At 42.8% G+C, this 22580-nt stretch overlaps 1 protein-coding gene across 5 annotated transcripts in view; it reads left to right on the plus strand.

The window, feature by feature from the left end:
• PASD1 (PAS domain containing repressor 1) overlaps nt 1-22580 on the plus strand; it is a 96136-nt gene that overhangs the window by 44965 nt on the left and 28591 nt on the right. For 4 of the 5 annotated variants that reach the window (XM_064463203.1, XM_064463206.1, XM_064463207.1 and 1 more), the window contains exon 2: nt 21698-21789. The gene's annotated coding sequence lies outside the window, so the exon portion shown is untranslated. Of the gene's footprint in view, nt 1-5798; nt 5847-21697; nt 21790-22580 lie in introns of all 5 variants that reach the window. The other variant, XM_064463205.1, reaches the window with a different exon arrangement.

Raw genomic sequence — 22580 nt, forward strand, 5'->3', positions numbered from 1 at the left:
TTCTGCTCATTATTAGTATCAAAAAAATGGTAGGATGTCTTTACATTTTGGAGCTAGGGCTTGTCTATACACAGAAGTTGCATTGTTTTGCCTTAAATTACACAACCTCCCAAGATTCACATGTAATGATATAACAGTTTTGATGCCAACATAGCTCATCCCTTCAAGGCTGGGGGAATAAGCTACGCGCCTGTACCAGAGCAACTGAATCCAGGCTTGTGCTGGAACAGTTATGGATTCTAGTGGAATAATAGGGCTTTAACCAAAATAATAACCTATTAAAACCAAAATAGTATGGACCAGTCTTTGCTTGTATTGTTAAAATTATACACCTCTGTATCATTTTAGTTCCAAACCTCAGTTAAGTCAGTCAGGCAGGTACAAAAACTGTATTTGTTACCATATGGATGACACCCTTCTTTCATGGCAACCTTTGCTCACCAAAGGTCACGCTTTGCTTGATGTGCCCCACGTCGTCCCACTGCAATAGCGACTCTGCCCGTCGGCACAGCTGCAGCGGTGGGGCTCGCCTGGCGGCAGCCCTGCCATGCCTGTTCCATTCTGCTGCCCAGGCTGAGGCCATTTCTCTTTTTTCCGTATTTCTCCCCTGCTTTTGGTGCACGCATGAGCCCATGTGCCGAACGAGCAGTGCCCCTGTGCAGAAGCCCTCTGAAAGCCTCTTTATTATTACTCCAGTCCCACTTGAGCCCCAGTATCACATGAGGCCAAGGTGGTGGCAAGGCCTTGACAAGTGCTCCCTACACAGCTGGGCTTGCTGGCTGCACGTCTGCTCAGCCCCAGAAGCAGCAGATTCAGTCAAACCGCAGAGGTGTGTTCAATTAATGACAGACTTTGACCTACTTCATATTCCATTATTGGCTTTGGCCGTGTCTACATGGGGAGATTACACCAATTTAGTTTAAGTCTGTTTTTAAAGTGATTTGATTAACCTGATGTGACCTGCTGTAAGGACATTCTTACTTGGGTTTGAATGAACTTATTTTGGTTTGCATGAACTTATTTTGGTTTGAATGAACTTATTTGGGTTCAAATGAACTTATTTGGGCTCAGCCAAAACCCACACTTAGTCAATTTACACAGAACTGAAATTGGCTGTGCCTAAACTGAAAGGAGAACTGATGTCTCTAAATAATGACACAACTTTCTCATGAAAGCAGAACCTTCTGCAGAATCTGGAACAGAGTGTCATTACTAACAAATCTGCAGAGGACTGAAAGCAATTCATAGCAAAGTTAGAAAAAAGGAAAGAAAACAAGCAAAATTTAAATATCTTAGTGAGACAAACAGAGAAGTGCCCCTAACCCCACTGCTGGAGTACTGAAAGCAGTGGCACAAGGCCTGCACGGCTTGCAGCAAGGCTGTCCCATGGCTCTTCAGCTGCAGAAGAGGGGAAGCATTTGTGTCCTGTACATGAAGTCCCTATACAGTCAAAAAATAAAAAAGCGATGCAGGGAACTATAGGCCTGCTGATTTGAATGCAGTTACGCAGTGTCTCATGACGTATTTTGTAGGAAAGCATAATTAGACATGGAAATAATGAGGAAGCAGGCTAAATTACAACAAGATTTTATCGAAGATGGATTGTGCTGGACTAATCTAACATCTTTTTTTGTATAACAGATTATTTAGGTGGGGTAAGGCAGGAATGTAATTTATCTAAAGCCAAGCACTTGACACCATGCCCCACAGGACATTATTGCTTAAAATGAAGATGGTAGTTCGATACAAGAATTGAAAGGTGGAAAAGGAGCAGGCTAAGGAAAAGATACAACAGTTGCGTGCAAGTAAAGTTGTCTGAATGGAGAGAGGTATTCAAAGAAAGTCATCAGGATGGAGAGAGATTAGTGCTGTTGCTCCCTTGGGATGAGGCTTGCGCCTGTTGAATGGAGCTGCTCTGACCTGTGGGTAGGATTTGGGTGTGTGCCCAGGAGCTGTGCGGGATGACACAGAGTTGGGAGGTATTGTCAATATGGAGGGGGAGCATATTATCATATGAAAGGAATTCAGATGACTCTGTTGATTTGAGTGATAGAAATAAAATGACATTTAATAGTGCTGAGTGCAAAGTCATGCAAAGTTTTAAGCATGGAGACCAGTAACAAGAATTTCCAGTGTGAAACAGGACCTCGTCAGCTGTCTGTGACAGAAGGGAGAGATGTGGATGCACTGGCTGATCAGGAGATACCTGCAAGCAAGCGGTGAGATACAGCTGTGAAGGAGACTGATGACATCCTTGGATATCCGAGGAAAATAGTATCAGAAAATCAAGGAACTGTGATATTACCATTGTAAAAATGATCATGCAGAGCATCGGTACAAGAGCTTTCTGTTGCTCATGGAGTAGCCCATTGGGATTTCGCATAGCTCCAGACATCCCAGTCAGGAAAATGTTAAATTACAACAGTAGGAGGGCGAGAGAAGTGTTTACGCAAATGGACTGTCTATTTTATGAAGTGAGGTTAAAGAGCATAATTTGTTTAGCTCTGGACAGTTGAACAAATGAAGGGACAGGCTACAGTAGGTCTTTTTACACAGCGTTGGGGCTAAACAGCAAGAAGGCAGAAACTAAGTCAAAAAATAGCATCCGCACAAGATCAGATTGTCTAAGTTGGTCATGAATCAATTTGGATGGGAAATAAGAAGAAAGCTTCTAGCTACCTAAGGATTGAAGTTGTGTAATAGTCTTTCAATTAGGGTAGTTTTGAGATAGATCTTGATAATCTTATGAAAGAGATTATACAATTAAATTAGAGAGTTCCTGGAGATAGGAAATTAAGTTTGCAGAGTTAGTCCTTTGGCCTTCAGTACAGTCGTATTTTTAACATAGCGTTGAAAGGAGAATGCACCTGGTTTTGTTTGCACTATTAATCCCATGCATCAAGGCTTCTCCCAAGAATGCGAGCCAAGGCAAGAATGAATTTTTCCTATTGCTGCAGATTTGAATCTTCTTTTTCCCCATGCTTGCCTTCCTCTCAAGCACTAGACACTGAAAGTGTGCAGTGCAGAGGTTTCTTGTAGCATTAGACGGGCACAATTGCCTGCGTTTTTTTCTGGCGTGCTCCCTGGTTTAACCCGTTCATCAGATTTTGGGCCAGAGAGGCATTTTTCCTTCGGGTTGTGTTGCCAGTAACCATATTGAACTTCATGGTATGTTTTCTGGGATCTGTTGCTAGCACTGTTTAATGAACTTTGTGTGGATACAAGGACATGTGGTACTGGCAGTGATCTTCACCTGCTCTTCTCTGTGTCATAACACGGTTAAATCTTCTGTGCTTCTGATGTGTATCATAAGTTTATTGTAGGATGTGAGGACGTGTTTGGGGTTCCTGGTGCATCTTGGACAGTTGAAGAGAGGTTGTGAAGTAGCCATTAATAGTGTTGTTTTCCGAGACTGGAGTGCTGGGGTTAGTATCCCCACTGTTCCATTTCTACTTGATATTCCTAAATAAGTTGCAAAGCTGGACTTAAAATCAGCTCTGCTCTGGTGCTGATTGGAGCAAAAGTCTGTCAAGTGTACAGGATAATCTCTAGAAGAAAGAAGTAATTGCTGACCATTAGTGATGGAATTGTAATTTTTAAAACACAGTTTTGTTATAGGAAAGTTGAATGTATAATATACATTTTATTACAAGAAAGAGAGGAGGAAAGAAAAAGAATGACAGAGAACAAGCAGGCAAGCAAGAAGAAAAACAGCTTGACTTAGCCTGAAGCAGAGATCACGTACCTGATAAGCTGCCTGTAAAGAGAAATTGAAATATGGAAAGATGACAGTGCAGATGAGGATAATACTGAGATGGTAGAAGAGGAAGTGTGTTAACCAAACTCCACGGAGCTGTTGAAATGCATTGAATCATCTGACTGACTTGTATTCTTAAGCAAACGCAATTGTATAATTGATTAATTTGTCGACATTTCTTTAGCGCATAAAACTATGGTAACCAAAAGGCTCACTAAACATTGTCAGAGAGAACACTAAAATATATCTTTCCTTAGGAGGAGGAGAGGGAGGCAGAGGAGGACCTTGGAGCTCTAACTTGGAGGGCTGGCGCACACACACAAACACACACAAGCACACCCAGGAGAGTTGGAAACAGCCTCCTGTTGATGGTGGTGGAAGATGAGCATAAGATGGTTTGCTTGTGATGTACATGCTCTGGGTATGATCGAAGAGGTGACACTGGCTAACAACTGCCTTGAACACTAGTGCTGCCTGCCTTTTGCGGAGCAGATGGACTGGGGACAGCTATGCCACCCTCCTGCTGGGTCTCTAACAGCCAGGGGTCCTGAGCAGACAGGGAGAGCAAAGGGCTTCGTCTTCCCCACACCACTGCTCACATGGCGTGGAGGACTATGCCACCCTGCATGTCACCCTCCATCAGCTTCGGGGACCTCAGTCCTCCGGGGCTGCTTCTCAGGGACCTGTTGCATGAAATAGAAATGTGTGGGGTTTTGCACTGAGTACCCTGGGCTTGGCCAGTGCCCGTGTTGGACCTGCAGTTGTCACCTGCGCTGCTCTCTGCGCCCTGGCTCTGGGCAGGGATTTGGGCCAGCCCCTCTGTTCCCAACGGCAGTGTCACGGCTCAGCAGTCCCTTACGCTGGACCTCTGTCTCCCCATGATTTTTGTTCCCCTCACCTATGGGTGGTCTATAAGTCAATGTGAGGTGCTTTGTTGAATGGCAGCTATAGGCAGGTTGATTAATTGATTGACTAATAGATAAAAGCAAAGATATTTGTAGGTGTGTTTATTCTTGTTTACAAACTGCCCAAGCTTAGAAAGGATTTTCAAGTATGTAGCAATGTCAGGAATCATATCCATAAAAATGCTAATCTCCTCTCTTGCTTCATCTGTTCAGCCCACAAACACACGCATATACACATGCTTAAATGAAATTAATAAGGTTTGTTTGTTCTCTTCTGGGCTCAGCCTACTTTAATCTTGTTTTAACTCACAGCACAGCGTGGCTCATTGCTTCAGGACAATAAAGTTTTGACCATCAGCAACATATCAAATAAACAATTTTTCTGAGAAATAAATGAACAATAGATGAGCTGATAATAGCTCCCATTGCCATTCTTTTGCGTAGACGCGGCAGCATTATAGGAAGATTTTCAAGTGAACTCACAGGCTTTGTCTGAAGCGGGTGAAATGAACCCCTGACCATAATCAAGGCAAAGGTTGAACTTCCATGAACTTCTGTGCAGCGAGGACCTCTCCCAGAGTATCACCCAAAGAGAAAAATAAATGTCCATGGGAGTCAGCCCTTGGGTTTAGGCTGTTTCAGGCTCAATGGTACAAATGGCAAATATATTTTTATGTACAGAGGAGGGTGCTGTGTGTTTGGTCCACTGTTGGCTTGTCACAGCAAACACAGCAATTAGAGAGGCTGTAATAGCTGGGGAGGGTCACGCCCCTTGCTGAGGAAGTTTGGCCATAAACCTGTTTGTCCTGTCTCTGAGTGCAATGTACACTGGCACGATTTACAGTAAATTAAAAATATTCACTCTGATCAAGCTGTTTCCAATCACATTTTATTAAGTGTGTGTGTTGAGTGAGTCATGTGCAGTAAAAAGGTGGGACTTTGGTTGACTCCGCTACTGATGTATATATTAAAGATTAATATCAACAGTTTGCTTTTTCTCTCAAATAGAATAATTGGAATGGCTTCACTTTGGGGCAGGCTTTTAATGGAAGGGGCATAGTAGGAAGTATTAATAAAACAAACTCTTTGTGCTAATCTTAACACCTACATTTGCTGTTTAATCTTGCTTATTGCAGAGGGCTGAGGCTTGTCGTTAGTGGAGACAATGTGTTAACACAGAAAAAGTGAGTTACTTTATTTTCTTTCCATCATAAGCTCTGGGGTTAGCCTCCCACATAGCAGTGGTGATGTGGAGCTGTGTAATTGCAGAGGGAGTATACATTGGCCCTTGGGTGCCTGTCCTGGGACCGGCGGTTCTCATTGTTCATTCTGCTGGAGCATGGACTTCTGTGAAGCTAAATCACTTTCTTATCTGGGGCATCTTCACATCTCTTGGGACTTGGCTCTTCAACCACAAGACCTCCTGGTATCTGTGTCTCATCGGGCCTGGAAAAGAAGTCCATTATTTAGGGAAGTTTGCACAACTCAGGAACCCTTGCTGAAAATTTTAGTACGTGGGAAATTGTCTACAACTCTGTTTTTTTACTTTCTGGAAATAATTCAGAATTTGGAAGTAGAGAGTCTGAGAAGAAGGTTGTTAGGGTAGAAGAGTGTATATGATTCTGTAGTAGTCCCAGTATACTGTCTGGAAAGGGCAAAGACCCATTGCCTAAAATGGGAGAAGAATAAATGCAATGGACTCAAGTTGCCACTAAATCTTTTGGAAACAAGAAATGAGGCTGAATCAGAACTTTGTCTCGTGAGGGCACATGTTTTGAATCTTGAGCTGATGTCCTTATCTTGGGCATATAAAAAGGCAGCTAGTAGAGCTATCAAGATGTAGAATGTTAGACTGATTAGTTTGTTGGTAGTAGGCTGTTGTGACTAGAGCAGAATATCTGGTTTTGCTTGAGGGATGGAAAGAAGACTAACGCAAAGAATAACTTCTGTGTTTTGATTTTTTTTTTGAAGGAAAGCATATGAATATTAATAAGTGATCCAGCTGGAATAGCATCTTTCTTTAAAATTGTCCTTAGAGAGAGTGTATTATATTAACATGAATTTGATTGCACGGTAAGTAAGATTTTATAAATATAAATCATCATCTTATTTCAAAAGCTGCAGTGCCAAGGAAACTATTCTGGGATTTTCTAATATAGTCCAGTTTGAATTGTTTGAATAAGAAGAGATATCAGTGCATAAATCAGATAATGAGCTGCTTTACATAGAAGGCATAATGCCTATTTATGATGTATAGAAGTCCTAAGAGAGATGAATTGTCAGTTTAATCTTCTTTGGATTGTGTTTGAAATCTACTTTTATGAGGCATTCCTGACTGTTCCAGAGATTACTCTTCAGACACTTATATAGACTTCATTTATATTTTATTTCCAGCTCTACAAGGTCATTTGCAGGCAAATGTTCATTTTCTTCAGTTGTTTTTATTTGGTTCCTTGACCTTCAAGTAAAATTTGTAGTGATTACAGGTGTTGCCAAAGTTTTCTTCTTAGTTGCTCTTGTCAGAATTTAAAAAGCACTGTTATCTCGACAGATGCACCGTACCAGAAGGAGCAGTAATATGGATCATCTCCTTTGTCACTGGCATCTTTAACACAACGTTGCAATGCTGAAGAGCTTTGCAGTTGACCCGAGGGGGACAAAGATTTCTCCCTTGCTCTGTGTAGTAAAGAAGAGTACAGAGTTTGGAGCCATTGCGATAAATACATGTTTTTTCCTCCTTTTTTGTAAGTTCTTGTTTCCTGTGGAAAAGAGGATTGCTGGATGAATTAAATCAGATTAACTAAACATTAGATTTCTCTCTCTATTTCTAACAGTGGATTGGCATTGACTGTTTACCCATAAAACAGCTGGTTTTTGAGCAAAAATGTGGAATTTATTTTTGTGTCTTTCCTGACATGAACATAGTGTTTTATCAGGGAATCATCTCAATCAGCTTTACTAGCAGCTGATTTTCCTCCCAGCCTTGCAACACTTGCAGCATCTTCAATCAAAGCACCCTGATGGGGAAATGTTGCTGAAAGGATGACATGCAGTGCTGGAGTCTGGTAGAGCAGGATTGCTGTTCTGCATAGAGGAAGCAAACATCTGTGAGATATTAAAAACTTTTGACAGGGATAGGAAGATAATTCTCAAGATAATTCCACGTCAAGCTCTACTCTAACTTCTGTCTCCTGCCAGGCTTCCTAAGCCCTGGGTCATAAGGTTAAAGAAAATTGTGGGCTGATTGTGTCATCCTTCACCTGTAGATACAGAACTTCCCAATTGCAGTCAATTGCCACCGGACCCGGACAGCCTGTTGTCACCCTCCTATTAAGGACGACTGTTTCTGAAACATTAACATTCATGTCAGATCTAGATATGGATCAGCACAGGCTTAAATCATTGTCAGGAACAGATGTGAGATACCTAATCAGTTATTTCCTAAGGAAAATGAGTTTGATTGCATGAATAGATGTAAATATTTCATTCAGCAATTCAGCTACTGTGGCAATGGTAAACAAGCTTCTGAGGCTGAAGAGAAGCATTTTGTGGTACTGTACTTGATTTCTTATTCATTTAAACTTTAGCGTAGAAGAAAGCAGCTTAGGTACTTTGGATTACTTTTTGTGACAGCAATGATCATAACCAGGGGCTCACTCTGAAGGGAGCGAAACATGCTTAACGCTAATAAGCACGGCCAGCTTCATCCTGGTTTGCAACATGCAGCATTTGTCCACAGGATGAGCACAAAGCTGCAGATTTTGCCACTGCAACGTGATCATGGCACAGGAATTAATTTTGGGTTCAGTAGGATGACAACAGCCTAAGCACCAAAATGACCATCCTCTGCCTCGGTTTTGCACCTGCCCATCCAATGCCAAGCTTTGGTGGTGAGCGTAGTCCTTGGCTGGGAGTTGAGCCAGGACCAGGTGCCCTGTGCCCCTGTCGTGCAATTGCTATGCAATAACTCCACTGGCTCTTTGAAGCACTGGCTGTACATAAGCAATAATTAAGAACAAGGCTTTAATTTCTTGTTTGCTTTGCACTTCTCACTTGTTGAAAACAAAATTGAATTAAATTGGAAGAAACTTTAATGTTAAATCAGGATGGGTGTAATAGTAATTTCAGGGGATAGGAATTTTACTACTCATCTTTTGCAGAAGGGCTGATGGGAGGAAGAAAAGGAAGCAGGAAGTTAGCTTTTCTCTCTGCCTAACTGAATGTTCTCCCTGCTTCAGTTTTGGCTAAACTATTGTATAGTTTGCTTGTAATTTTTAGGAGACATGCACAAAAGCAGTGCGTGAAGGAAGGAGGTTGGGAGAACAGATGATATTTGCCTCTCGAACACGGTGTGAAATTCTGAGGAAAGTGGGACTGCCAGCTAAAGGTCATGGACATTTTTAACTTCTGCTGCTGGCTTCGTGCTACTGCGTAGATGTTTGTCAGGGATATTGCTGGCCTTGGTGGTATTACGTAGTCAGATTATCACAGAAACAAGCTCCCTTTTTACCCGTGTGGTTTTTATGCATGCACATTACAGTATGATTCTTTCCATCAGCTGGTTTTAATGTGTATTTTCTCGGCCAGCATAACTTTTTTTTGTTTTAAATACAGTATGGACATTTTTGGTATATGGATTACTGTTTGAGGTGCTTTGGTCAGGAAAGCTCTAGGTAATAAATTAATGTTTATCCTAATTCTGGAAAGCACAAATAAATCCTGTTGTTTTCACCCAAGAATTACACAGATGTTTGAGAAATGAGGCATGTGCCAATGGATCTGGCTAAATCAAGGGCCAAGCTTCTCAATGCTCTTTCCACTCTGTCCCAGGTGAGATGCGATCTCACACTGCAGCGTTTTCAGCTGGCCCAGTCTCTTACTCAAAAAACAGCGACCACAGATACCTCTAGGTACAGATCTGCTGTCCTTGTCAGCCACATCCATGCATCCAGGATTGCTCGGCAGGATGGCATGATCCGTCATTGCTGCCATTAACTACTTCGTAGAGGATAATTATCCTTCAAGAGAGATGGACAGAGCCTCTGTGAGGGCATGATAGCAGAAACGTTGCTGTTTGAGCCGTTCCCCTTTCCCCTGAGTCTCTGTGTTTACTCAGATCTTTTTCATATGAACATTATCTGGGAGGGACACATATTTTCAGGTCTTAAATAGTTAAGAAAAAAAAACCTCCAAGAGAATCCCCAAAGCGAAGTAGACATTCAGTTGTGCTGAGTCATATTTTGTTATTATGGATGATTATCCATCCAGCCATGCAAATAAACTGCAAGGGAAAAAAAGGATGTGCGTGAATATCTTATCTACGACAGAATGAGGCCTTGGGTCTTTGTGCATAATATGTGTAACAATAATGACCTAGTATGAAAGTGTTCCAGTGACTGACATATTTGCAGTCTAAAAAAGATAACAAAGTAATGAGAGAGAGATATCTGTGGATGTTTATCTTCTCTGTTCTTCTTTCTGAAGGAGAGTTTTGATTTCTCATTTTTCTAGTGCATATCAGTGGTATCATGCAGAATGATGAACATGATTGCAATTAATTGTTTAAATATTCTTTTATACCTGAGGCTTTCAAAACAAATAACCATCTTCTGGGGAGCTAGCTGAGAAGTGAGGTGGGCAAGCTAGTGCAAAAGAGAACATTGGATGTGAAGTTAAAAGTGCCTCAGAGAAGAGAAAGAGAAGTGGGTGGGGGGGTGTGTTTTAAAGAAGGAAAGAAACTGGTTGAATTATTAACAATACCAGTAACATAAGTGGCAGCAGTTCTTCCTAAAAAAAAATTTGTAAGCTTCAATAGTTCAAATCCAGCCTTGGTGTAACAGCAATGGAATTACACTTGGATCAACGTCTTTTCTGGTGCATAAGTCGTCTAGTGTTACTTAACGCAAATACTACAAATGAGCATGACTTTGTCCAAAATACGTTTGCTGACTATATTTATTATCTGTCTTCTTCACAGTAAACAAGAAGAGACATCTACAGAGAAGATTTGGTAGCCGTAGAAAATACTTTGCATCGTAGTGTCTAACTGGTGCCGTTATGAGCTATTCTCAGCTCAAAGAGCTGTTCTTTAGGGCAGCTGAGACACAAATGTATATTTGGTTTTGGGACCCTTTGCAACCGTATTATAGATTTGTAATGCAGGAAGTAAAACACTGAATGGAAAAGTGCACTTCAAGACAACTGTGAGTGATTTTGGAAATTCTGAGTAATGAGATGAGTTTTCTCACAATAATGCTCAAGTCCAGCCCTTAATCATACACTTGAAACAAGTGGGCTCAGGCCTTATGAAAGGTGTTTACTTATTCAGCTTTAAGGCACAGGCCAAGAAATAACTTGATCGGATTAGCCGGGTTTGAATAGGAACAGCAGCAAATAGAATCAAATGAGTGTGAACGATGCTGCTGTGCTTTCTATTAGAAAAATATCTGCCAGCTGCCGTTGTAGACTATAATCCTGCAAGATGCTGACGCCTCTGGTTCCCATTGCCCGAGGGAGCTGGGCCGGGGCACTTCAGGCGCCCGGCTCCCATTACTCACCTTAGTCAAACAATGGTTTTTCTCTGAAATCCTTCTTTTCCCTGTTATATAAAGGCTGGTTCTTTTCTACCTCCTCTTTCTTGAAAGGCTCTTGATGCTTACAGGGACTGGGTGCATTGCTGGTTATTCTCAGCTGCAAGATTACAGAGATGGCAGCGGTAAGGTCAGTGGGGCATGAACACGGCTCAGCTGGAGAGCAGATGTGAGCAGATCATTTAAGGAAAGCAGCTGAAATTCTCAGAGCCAAATGAGGATAAGACAAATTTTGAAATGTAAGGGCTTTGTTTAAATTCCTTTTGACTTATGTGCACATTATACCTGGAATGCTCCAAAATTAAACACACCAAGAGGGTAAAGAAATTTCTTATGCTTGAACTTGGATGCATGAAGCCAAAGATTGAATGAGGTCAGTTAGCTCAGCTGCAGTGAATCCTTTGATATTCATTCAATGTATAAGTAGCTAAAACTCTAAGTAAGCTTGCATGGGAGACTTTGAATTTTAACTACTAAAGCTCTCTATAATTTTCTCACAGGTCTTTTACATAGACTGGACATTAGGAAGCAGTTCTTTACTGAGAGGGTGGTCAAACACTGGAACAGGCTTCCTGGAGAGGTGGTCAATGCCCCGAGCCTGTAAGTGTTTAAGAGGCATTGGGACAATGCCTTTAATAACATGCTTTAACTTTTGATCATCCCTGAAGTGGTCAGGCAGTTGGACTAGATGATCGTTGTAGGTCCCTTCCAACTAAAGAGTCTGTTCTATAGGGCAGTTTTACTGTTCAGACATCTAGTGCTGTTCCACTTCTGCTGTAATACCACTGCAGGTCTCCTCAACCTGTTTTCTCATTTCTTCTGTCTCTGTGCGAGAAGTGAGAGGCAGGCTGGTTCTGGGAAATTCCACCATTTTGGCAGCCTTTGGGTTTGAGATTTGGGCTGAAGTCAAGAAGTTGAACTCTGAATCAGGAGCTGAATTCTCCTCTGGTATAGGGAGGCTTTCAGTCTGGTTCAGACCTATCTCTAATCCTTTTGTCGTAGTATTTCCTTTTTTTGAATAGCTTCCTTATGTATTGAGTTCCAGAAATTCCAGGCTGGTGATACACATGGGAAACAGATTGCAACAGAGAGCAGATTAAATTACTCAGGTCTAGGATTACTGATGCAGAACATTTTTTCTTCGTGTTGTTTGAAAAGGGAGAAGAGTCTTCCTTTTTTTTATTTATAGGAAGAAGTTTGAGATCAAATGACGCTGAGCTGCCCTTTCATTGGTCAGTCAGTGATCACCTGAGGAAAAAATAATGAACTGGGTTTTTTGCCCCCTCCTTCATTTGAAAATCTGTTCTTACCAGTGCTGCGTATTTAAGGGAGTTCTAAGACTATAGTCTGATGCTTCAGGAAGCTTATTTTAGGAAGGAAGACTTGACTGAGTGCCAGTAGACAGAGCTAATCATCAGGACATCTGGATTCACTTCTTAACTCTGCTGTGTGACCTTGGGTCAATGATTTAGGTCGAGCTTTTCCAAAATGTGCATTATTTGTAGGTGCTTATGCTGGGTTTCAACATTACTGAAAATTAGGCTGTAACTGTTTAAAATTCAGCTTCCCAAAACTGGGACACTCATAGAAAGAGACAGAAGTAAAATGTGTGCCCCTGTTTCCTCACTTGTACAACTAGGATACAACTGTGTTTATGGAGTGCGTTGAGGCTTCTTGATGTAAAAAACATTAGAGGAGAGCAAGGATGGCAGCAAACTGCTTGCAGAGCATCAGAAAGTACACATTGTTCAGCAGAAATCAAAGGACCCTGAACAAGAACCAGATTTCCCAGACCTCCCACTTTACCAGCCAAAGGGCTCCCCAGATCATGTAGAGGACCAAGCAGATCTAAGGAAGTGCAGAAATGACAGAGCCGAGGATAGCCGGCTATCTGCGAACGCTCTGTACAGCACCCAGCTGCCTTCCGTGTGTTGCCCAACAGCAGCGGAGGAGCAGCTGAGTTGCCCTTTCTTGGAGGGGGGATCCAGGGGCGTAGCACTGAGTGTGGGCAGGGCAGCGCAGGTGTAGCAAGCCGTGTGCTTCCAGGAGGCTCTGATCTGTGCCGCATACAGTCAGGCTGTGCGTGCCAGAAAGGGGCAGACCTATCTGTGCGGGTGTGAATCAACTATGCTAAACATCTGGTCATGGAGTGGAAGAGTCCTGATACTATCAGGCCCCTTTCATTAAATGGGCTAGGGAGTTGGCAGGCTCCTCTTGCTTTCACGGGTGATAGGAGTGTACATCACTTTCACAGGCACATCCTGACTGCAAGATCGACTGTGGTTGCTCTTGGGCTTTGAAGTGAGTTGAGACACATTTTTAGGGCAATGGCCAGGGAGTACTGTCCATAGACAGAAGATGTTTGAGTTTGAAAGAAAATCCTCCAGTCCACAAATAGCTCCCACCATCTGCTGGTCCTGCAGCCTGTGAGCAGGTGGACTTTGAAGCCAAGTCACACACAGCATTATTCTTCTCACCGCAGCTGAGCACTTTGGAAACGTTGTCCTGGAACCACCTAGGGCCCACCCTTACCCATTTCAAGGCCCCTGCTTTTAGTGTGCAAGGCAAGCAGCCCTCAGGCCTTATGAATTCAACCTCCAGCATAAGGAAACACGAAGCACAAGTGCTCATCTCCTCATCTGTACCATCCTCAAGCATCTCAAATGTACAAGACTGAGAAAGACAAAGAAGAAACAAAGCAAAAAATGCATTGTTTGAGGAGAAAAAGGAGAAAAAGGGAACAGCTACGGACATGAATGCTACTATTGCCTCTTTCAATGAACTGGTAGTTGCTGGGAGTGGTATCTGGCTGAGAAAAGTAGAGGAGAAGGTATTTAGTTTAATTAGCTGATTTTCTTTGTTGTCTGATGATTACACTTATTTGTGCACAGGGTGAGCACAAGGCATAAAAGTAGCTAGTTTAATGACACAAAGCCTTTATGTAGCTGTCTGCTTGGGATGAGTTTCACTTGTAGTAAATAGAAGAGAATAGGAATTACAAGAGGGATTTCAGGGTAAGACATCCAAAAAGACAGCTTTGACGTGTTTGTCCTAGTATCTACACAGTTGCCAAAACAAAATCTGAAACCGAAAAAGAACCCAATGACCTCACTTAATGCCATAAATACAGTTGATGCAAGCTATGTCCTCCTGGTGGGAGTAACACACAGCACCTCCCAGGGAGAAGCTCCAGCTGGTGATCCCTGAAAACGGAGCACAAGGCGTCAGGGTGCTCAGCACCCGCTTTATAGGCAGTTCCGCAGTAGGTGCGGAAGCCAACACTGTCGAGTTAGCAGAGGGTGTTGGTTTCTTTTAAAAATGTTCCTAACTGGTTTGTTCAGATAGTGGTGAAACTGCTCCAAACAAAACCCTGAAATTAGCCAGAATTTCAGCAGTAGATTTAGGGTCAGGTGTTGTCCGAATTGTTTAAGCTGCAGAATTAATATCATTGGGGTTTTTTTAGCTTGTTGAGCCACTCTTTTCATTGCTGAAACATATTGTGTTAACCTTCCCACACACACTCCCATCCTTCATGATCTGCCAGAGAAGTCAATATGATAGAAAGTGGCCTGAGGCATGAGAGAGGGAGCTCCGCTCACCTTCCCATTGCATGTACCCAGCAGGAATGGTTACTTAACTTCCAACATCAGGAGGTGAGCGGTGCAGGATGTCACCACTGCTTTCCTTGGTAGAAATAGCTCTGAGTATTTTTTTGCAAATTGCTCTGAAGTGAAACATGTGTTTATATATGTGTGTCTGTGCGCCCACCCACCCACACACACACATTCGCACCGTCAGGATCAGCCATAAGCAGAAGCAGAGCTTTAAGAGCATTCATATTTGCTGGAAATTTTGGAGAACATTCTGTTTAAAAGGCTTCTGACTGTTAGATTTCAATACTGCTGCCTTCTCTTTGGCTCTATGTGCCTTTCCTGGAAATAGTCCCATGAAAACACACATCTCAATTTCTTCTGAAGGATTAACTATGGACAACTACCTTTGCTCCCAGCCTACACGAGGGAAAACTATGTTATTATTTGAGGATTATTTGGCTCTATGTATGACTGAGTCAGGTGTGTTAAAGAACTGTTTATAGGTGTCGTGGTTTAGCCCCAGTCAGCAACCAAGCCCCACGCAGCCGCTCGCTCACTCCCCCCTCGTGGGACGGGGGAGAGAATCAGAAGAGTAAAAGTGAGGTAACTCATGGTTTGAGATAAAGACAGTTTAATGGGGAAAGCAGAAACTGTGCGCAGAAGCAAAGCAAAACAAGGAATTCACTCACTCCTTCCCACAGGCAGGCAGGTGTTCAGCCATCCCCAGGAAAGCAGGGCTCCATCACGTGTAACTGTGACTTGGGAAGACAAATGCCATCACTCCAAATGTCCCCTCTTCCTCCTTCTTCCCCAGCTCTATATGCTGAGCATGATGCCATGTGGTGTGGGACATCCCGTTGGTCAGTTGGGGTCAGCTGTCCCGGCTGTGTCCCCTCCCAGCTCCTTGTGCACCCGGCAGAGCACGGGGAGCTGAAAAAGTCCTTGACCAGTGTAAGTGCTACTTAGCAACAACTAAAACATCTCCGCATTATCACCGCTGTTTCCAGCAAAACTCCAAAACACAGCCCCATACCAGCTACTATGAAGAAATTTAACTCTATCCCAGCTGAAGCCAGGACAATAGGTTAGATGTCATCATTTCATACTGCAACACTATTTACCTTTCCTGTAGTAACTGAAGGGCTACAAATGAACACAGGTATTCATCCAAGACTGCAGAAGAAGTATTATTTGCATTTATGCATATATGCATTTTTGTCGTATGCTACTTGTGCCAGTTGAAGTGTAGTTTTGTACTACTTAAGGCTGTGAATCAGCAGTTCTGCCTTTTGCCATGTTTTGAGAGTTTTAAGGGGCTATTAGACAAATTGATGGAATTAATTAAATGCATGCCCTTCTTGTTACAGAAACTCTGGAGACATTTTAAATAATATGCTACAATGTTGTATCTTGTACCTACAAGGTTCAGTAATTTGCTGGAACAGAACAAACCTGGCCAGCTATTTTCTCCAGTATCTGACAAAAATCCTAGAGAACAAAATGTTCCAGTAATGGTCTTTTATTTTCAAGTGCCTGTTAGTTTTTAATCCTTTTCCCCCTTTCTTTTGTCAGAAAATGGCATATCCTGGTTTAAAAAAAAAACCAAAACCATCCAAAAAAACCAAACAAAAACCCAACACACCACCATTGTTCCTCCCTGTATCTTTCATTTCATTTCTATGCTGAATCACAGTGTTCTGATACAGCCTTTTTTATGGTGTAATTGTTTTGTATAATCCATTTTCTTTGGGCACCTCTTAGCTTCTGTCTGAAGCTGTTGCTGTTATAATGAATGTAGTCATAAATCTGTCACAGGTAACAAGCTGAATTTAGAGCTCAATAAACCAGGGGAGGGTATGCTGTAGATAAGTGAGTGCATTGAGATGCAGTAGGTACAATAGCGGTACAAAAAGTCCACTTCTGACAGATTAACAAAAGACGACAGAATATTTGGTTCCCTCACCGATTCGCCACCATTACCTACGTTCCAGTAAACAAAGATGCCATGTGAAAATATAGGTGCAGTCATGGCACATCACCTTGCCTTGACACCCCCAAAGAGTGAAGGTGTGTGTTAGCTGCCACAGATGAGTATGCTGTACTGGACCATTTCCCTCAGCCATCCCACAGTGGAGATGTAGGGTGGTGTTCCTGTGAAGGATGGAGCTGCACGGCTCTGCCGCTCAACTGAGGGGGATCCCAGTTCCTCCAAAGGGTCTGAAACTGGAATTAGGAGCTTTCAGGCAGGACAGGACCCAGTGCTCCTGGACCTGGACAAGGGTGGTGTGGGAGACAACTGTGCGGAAGACACCTGTCCGATCCCCACCAGCATGATCCCTAAGGCAGCGTGTCCCTAAACAGAATTTGGCAGTTGCACATGCCTCAGACCTGGGCAAGCCAAGAGTTCCCACAGTTAAATGGCTGACTGATTGTCAATACTGAGATCATGATAACATTTTTTTCTCTTTTGAGAAGAGGAAAGTGAAGAACGTGGAGAAGAAAAAGCAATGGAAAGATGAAGGCAGATGACATGAGAAACAACAGGATGGAGAGAAACCACATTCAAGAAAGATCCAATTCTCTGAATTGCAAACCAGTGGATGTTAAGTAAGGGGGATAAGTGAAAGAAGAGCAGGAAAGAGTGAAGAACAACAGAAGGCAAGGCATGGCAAGGAAAGGAGAGGGTACAATGCAAGCAGGAAAAAATGAGCTAGTAGGTCAAATAATGCAGAGATGCAACTCCTTTGCCACATCTGTTTTAGACTTCGCATTTCTGCGTCATGATTTCACGCTGGGCTGTGACGCGGTGGTGGCGAGGGACGGCCATGTGGGGTGCTCAGGCAGAGGGTAATGCTGAGGCCATACTGAGCAGCTACCGCTGCTGTTGCCTGCTTGCTCTGGTGCTGGGACAAAGCCTGCCCAGAAACATTTGTCCCAAAGGTGGGTAAGTTTGTCATCGAGCCAGCTCGGTGTAAGAGAAAGACCTTTGCAGCGGAGGGCAGTGAGAGCCGCTGCCGTGGCTTTCCTCCGTGCTCTGTGTGGCGGGCGAGTGTCCGGGTACTCAGCGGTGGGTGGTGCGGGACTGGTGGCAGGGCTTCGGTGGTCTGGTGCGTGAACAAAGGCAGTGATCACTTCTCTGCTAAACTGCCATAAAGATTCAGTGGCACTGTTTGGTTTTTCAAATGTCATTTACATTAGCATCTTATAATTGAATAGTAGCACTTCACTGAAAAGGTTAAATTCTGCCTTTTAAAAATTAAATCAGCTGTTCAGCTGCCAACTACAGTCATGCCCTCCTGTTGCCTCAAGAAGAATGAAACATTGGCATATTGACATATAAATCGTATTGCTGGAGAATGCATTAACTCTCTTATTTATGACTGCATTGTGCCACAAAGTGATGCATCTTGTAATTGAGGACTCTCTGCTGAATTAGTTGCATGTAAAATCTGTGGAAATTATTAGCACAGCACATTTCCATAATTAAAATAATTTCTACAGTATAGATTTGAAGACTCTCTAACTGCCGTACATTACTCAAATGCAAAATTTTATGAAAATTTAAATACAAGCACAACAAAGTTTTTATGGGTAGAGAATATTTTAAATTAGAGCAGTTGATATAGTTGGGAAAAGCAATCAAATTATCTGGGTTCAGGGACCCTTTCTAGGTGACCAGTGATCATTTATTTGTTGCTAATCACAAAGAAATGTGCAGCATTACACTGGTAGAGTGATCTTTGCCTTGCCATCAGTGACATAACCAAATAATTAAAATTAAAGCTATAACGAAGCATTCATAGGAACTGTTGGTTTCAGGGGATAATTCTTACTAATGTGATGTTCAATTAAGAATTATCCTAAGGTAATGTTAATATTTTGATGATTTGCAGCAAGCCAATAAATAAATGTTTTCTTTAGTCAAAAGTTTGTAGTTTTAGATAGCTCCTGAAGTCGTACAGTTCTGCAAAACAAAGAATTTTTTAAAAATACCCTCTCCCATTCTCTCTTCAGTAATTGAAAAAGTGCCAGAGTATTGCAGATAGCATGAAATAGTGCGTTAACTATTGGCTGTGTATCTGAGAAGTCCATTTGTCTTGTTAAGGCTGTCATACTACATTACCCTTTCTGTAACCCTGGAAACAACTTCAAATACTGTGATATTTGAAATGTCTAAAATATAAAATGCTATGAGTGTTTTTTCAGAATCCCTGTACAAGGGAAGAAAAAAATCTTTTCACTTCACAGAGGGCATTAAGCAATGATGGATGTGCAATTCTTTGTAAGAAAGCTGATCCTCACCTATTGCAGCTGGGGGTGAAAAATAGCGCTAGCAGCATGCTAATGATGCTAGCTGGCAACATGACAAGTGTCCTCTCCCTTTACCTGCCCATATAGTTCAGGAATCCTCTCTCCAAGTGTTGCAGGAGAGGATTTTCAGGAGGCAATAAATAAATTTTGATCCCTCTGGTTAATACAGTTAAGGTCAAAGCGATTCTGTCTGGAGCTATTTAAAATACTCTTAACATGCAGACATACTGCTGTCAGTAGTGCTAAGTGCCTTATCTTGCTGAGGAGTGTATACAACCCTTACGAAACTATTCTTAAGTATTCTGGTTACTATATTTAGCTCTGGCTCATAACAAGACAAAAAGCACTTAGCTAAATGTGGTCCTGAAGTGCTTAATCCAGTTAAGAATATTTTGTCCTTAGGTGTCTTCTACTAAGACTTTTTGTAGCTCACCATCCTGCTGCATCATGCAAGAAGCATGTGTGTTTGAGCCTGAGAGTTCTCTTACGGCCGTTTATTCTGCTACAGCCTTGAAGTCTGGTGTTGCCTGAGGACACCTCTCACATTCATTGGGGGTGTCCCACTGGGCCTGACCTGGGAAGTCTCATTCCTCTGCCCCTTACAGCTCACATCAGCCGTATGGCAGCGGGATGTGGTAGCGGCAGCTAGAGACTGGAGAATCTGGGCTTTGTTTCCCAGTTTAGACTCGGTGAGCAATAACTGGACTGTTGTCGCTCTCAGTGACCACAGCTTCCCTCAGCTTCCTGCTATTCAAGCTGTCTGGGAGGGCGGCCACATGTACAAGGTAGAAAACCTGTCAGGCTTCCCGGGAGTTTTCAGTTTTCATACGACCTATGGACAAGGCAGTGTGAAGGTTTCTGCAGAAAGCTTTGCACTAAAAGCTTGGGAAGAATCCTTTTGTTTGGCTGAATTTTTGCATACTTAAGCCCCTATAGAAAAAACATTTCCTGAAAAATCTTGATATTTTTTGAGCATTTTTAATAATTTAACCCATTGCTTTAAAAAGAATTTTCTTTGTACCATTGTATCTCTGCAATTATTACTAGTTAGCAAAATTTCTGTATGGGTCATTCCTCTAGCGGAGAAACAACTATATGATCTTGATAGAACAGCACTGACCAATGAGCAGCAGTGACTAAGATAAGCACCTCAGTTCTATGAAAGCTCAACAGGGTAACAAATAACATCACACGCTCCTTTTGAACTAGAATAAAAGCATGTAACTTGACCAGCATACGATGACAGAAGCCTAGTGAGATCGACTCTGTTTAAACTTGTTACGCAGGTGTTGTTGGCAGCTGCAGCTTCACTGGGGATATTGGGGGTTGTGTAAGATTTTCCCTGGAAATTCATGTCCCAAACTGAAAATGACCACTTCATCCCAACTGCAATTTTTACTGAATCACTTACCACTGAAACACGTTACGTATTTTATATGTTACTCCTGTACTTTGTCAGAAGGTTCAAGCCTCTTGCAGGTATCGTCCATATTACATTTACCACCCTATCACACTTTATCTGAGCCAATTTTTTTTTACCAAATGGACTGACGTAATTTCATTTAGCTGCAGTGAGCAGGAATGTGGCCTGTTGTCTCACGTCACTCACCTAAACCTCCTCTCAAAGTACTCTGACCATATCAGTGGTCAGGATCTGTGTTGTTCACCAGAGTTTGCAAATATGTAATCCTTGGTAGTGGCAACAAGTATTTTGGAGTATCTTGAGCTGACATGGGAACTAATGGTAACAGGAGAAACAGCCATGAACTGGCTCAAAGCAGGGAGGTCACTTCAAGGGCATTAAAAGCTTGTTAAATTTGGAAGCCCAGCATTTGACTGCTGTTGATACCACTGTCTGTCGTGGACAGTCTGGTTGCATCCGTATCCTTCCTGAGAATGAGGCTCCTCTGAAGCCAAACTAATTTCAACAGCGATGGTTTCAGAGGGGTGGGCACTGTGGTGTGGGTATAGTCAAGAGTTCAGGGTGTTCATTAGTAACCGTTTAAATTGGAAAAAAAAAAAGGAGACGTGTGTGTCCTGTCAGTCGCATACCTTAGTGGGAGGCCTTAAATCCATCCACAGGTGGGTGACTGTGGCTTGCACTGACTTTAGGTGATCATGTTCATCCCAAAGGAGGTTTTTAGTTGCAAGATTGGATAGATGAAGTATGGATCATACTTGCTGGTTTTCATAGCATGCATGCCAGGTAAACTGTCATACTTGGGAAGGACTCTGATCAATCCTCAGTGGCCCCACGCTAGTAGGGTCACTTCTCCACTCTGCTGGGCCACGGGGCTTTTTGGACACGGGAGGTCAAGCTGGCCTTCCCAGCCTTCTGCAGCAGCAGGCGGTGCACAGAGAGCCAGGAGCTCGAGAACATGGGCCAGCTCCCATTCCTGGAGGCTTTGCTGAGCTTTCACCAGTTACACCTGAGCATGTTTCTAATTTATGGTGGTAGACATTTTCAGCTTGAAGTGACTGCTGCTCTCTAGGCTGTCTTGTCTGCAACTGTGTTTTGACTGGGTTTGCTTTTCTTTCCAGGATTAATTTTTCTCCGTCTCTATTTACATGGTGATAAGAAGTGCTAATCCCACCCCATCAGTCTGGACTGATGAATCTGAGGAATAGAACAGGTAATTTTTATTTTGGCTCATAGCTTTCAGTGGCTGAAGCAGTGAGAACCAGCTCACTGCTGAGTGAGAACCCTCCCCATGGAGTACATTCCTATTCTGGGACAAAATTATTCATACAGTTTCTTCTGCCCAGGTCATAAGCAGGGAAAGAGATCCTTCCCCGGAGCAGGAAAGGGGGGTAAATTTTTGCAGCTTTTACTGTGAGCAGCGTCTTTGACTTCCTCTCAGTTGTGGGTGGTTTTATTTCGTGTTACTTTTAGACCCACCAAGTTTTTTTTGCTTGGAGTAGTCTCAAAGCAGGGAAAAACATTTGGATGTACCCACTGAAAAATGCCCCTTGGGTGGTGGGCAGGGTGGAGGGTTTTGCCAGCGAAAATGCTCTCTAGAGCTGGAGGTAGATTGGCGCTGATGCCAGGGATGGGTGAGATGTCCTCATTGGAGGTGTCTGAAGGAGAGGCACCCCAGCAGAGCTGACCCAGGTGATGCTGTGTGGGGTGATGGCAGCCAGCTTGCCTCCATCTGCCTGGCTCCCCGTCCCTTAGATTTAGCCCATCTGAGTCTCAGAAAGCAGGTCACCAGTGAAGAAGTTACCCTCATGTTGAATTCTCCATCATTTCACAGGGCTTGAAAGTACCATGTCCTTACTGGGAGTTGTTGCCAACTGTTATCCTTAGCTGTGCTGCAGGAAGTCAAGATAAAGCAAAGACAGCAGCCCACAATGACTGTTGTGGTGCAGGGACATATAGAACCCAGGGAACCCAGGTCACATTCCCTTCTTTTCACTGGTTAGT

This window comes from Phalacrocorax carbo, chromosome 11 (genome assembly GCF_963921805.1).
Source record: "Phalacrocorax carbo chromosome 11, bPhaCar2.1, whole genome shotgun sequence".
Lineage (NCBI taxonomy): Eukaryota > Metazoa > Chordata > Aves > Suliformes > Phalacrocoracidae > Phalacrocorax > Phalacrocorax carbo.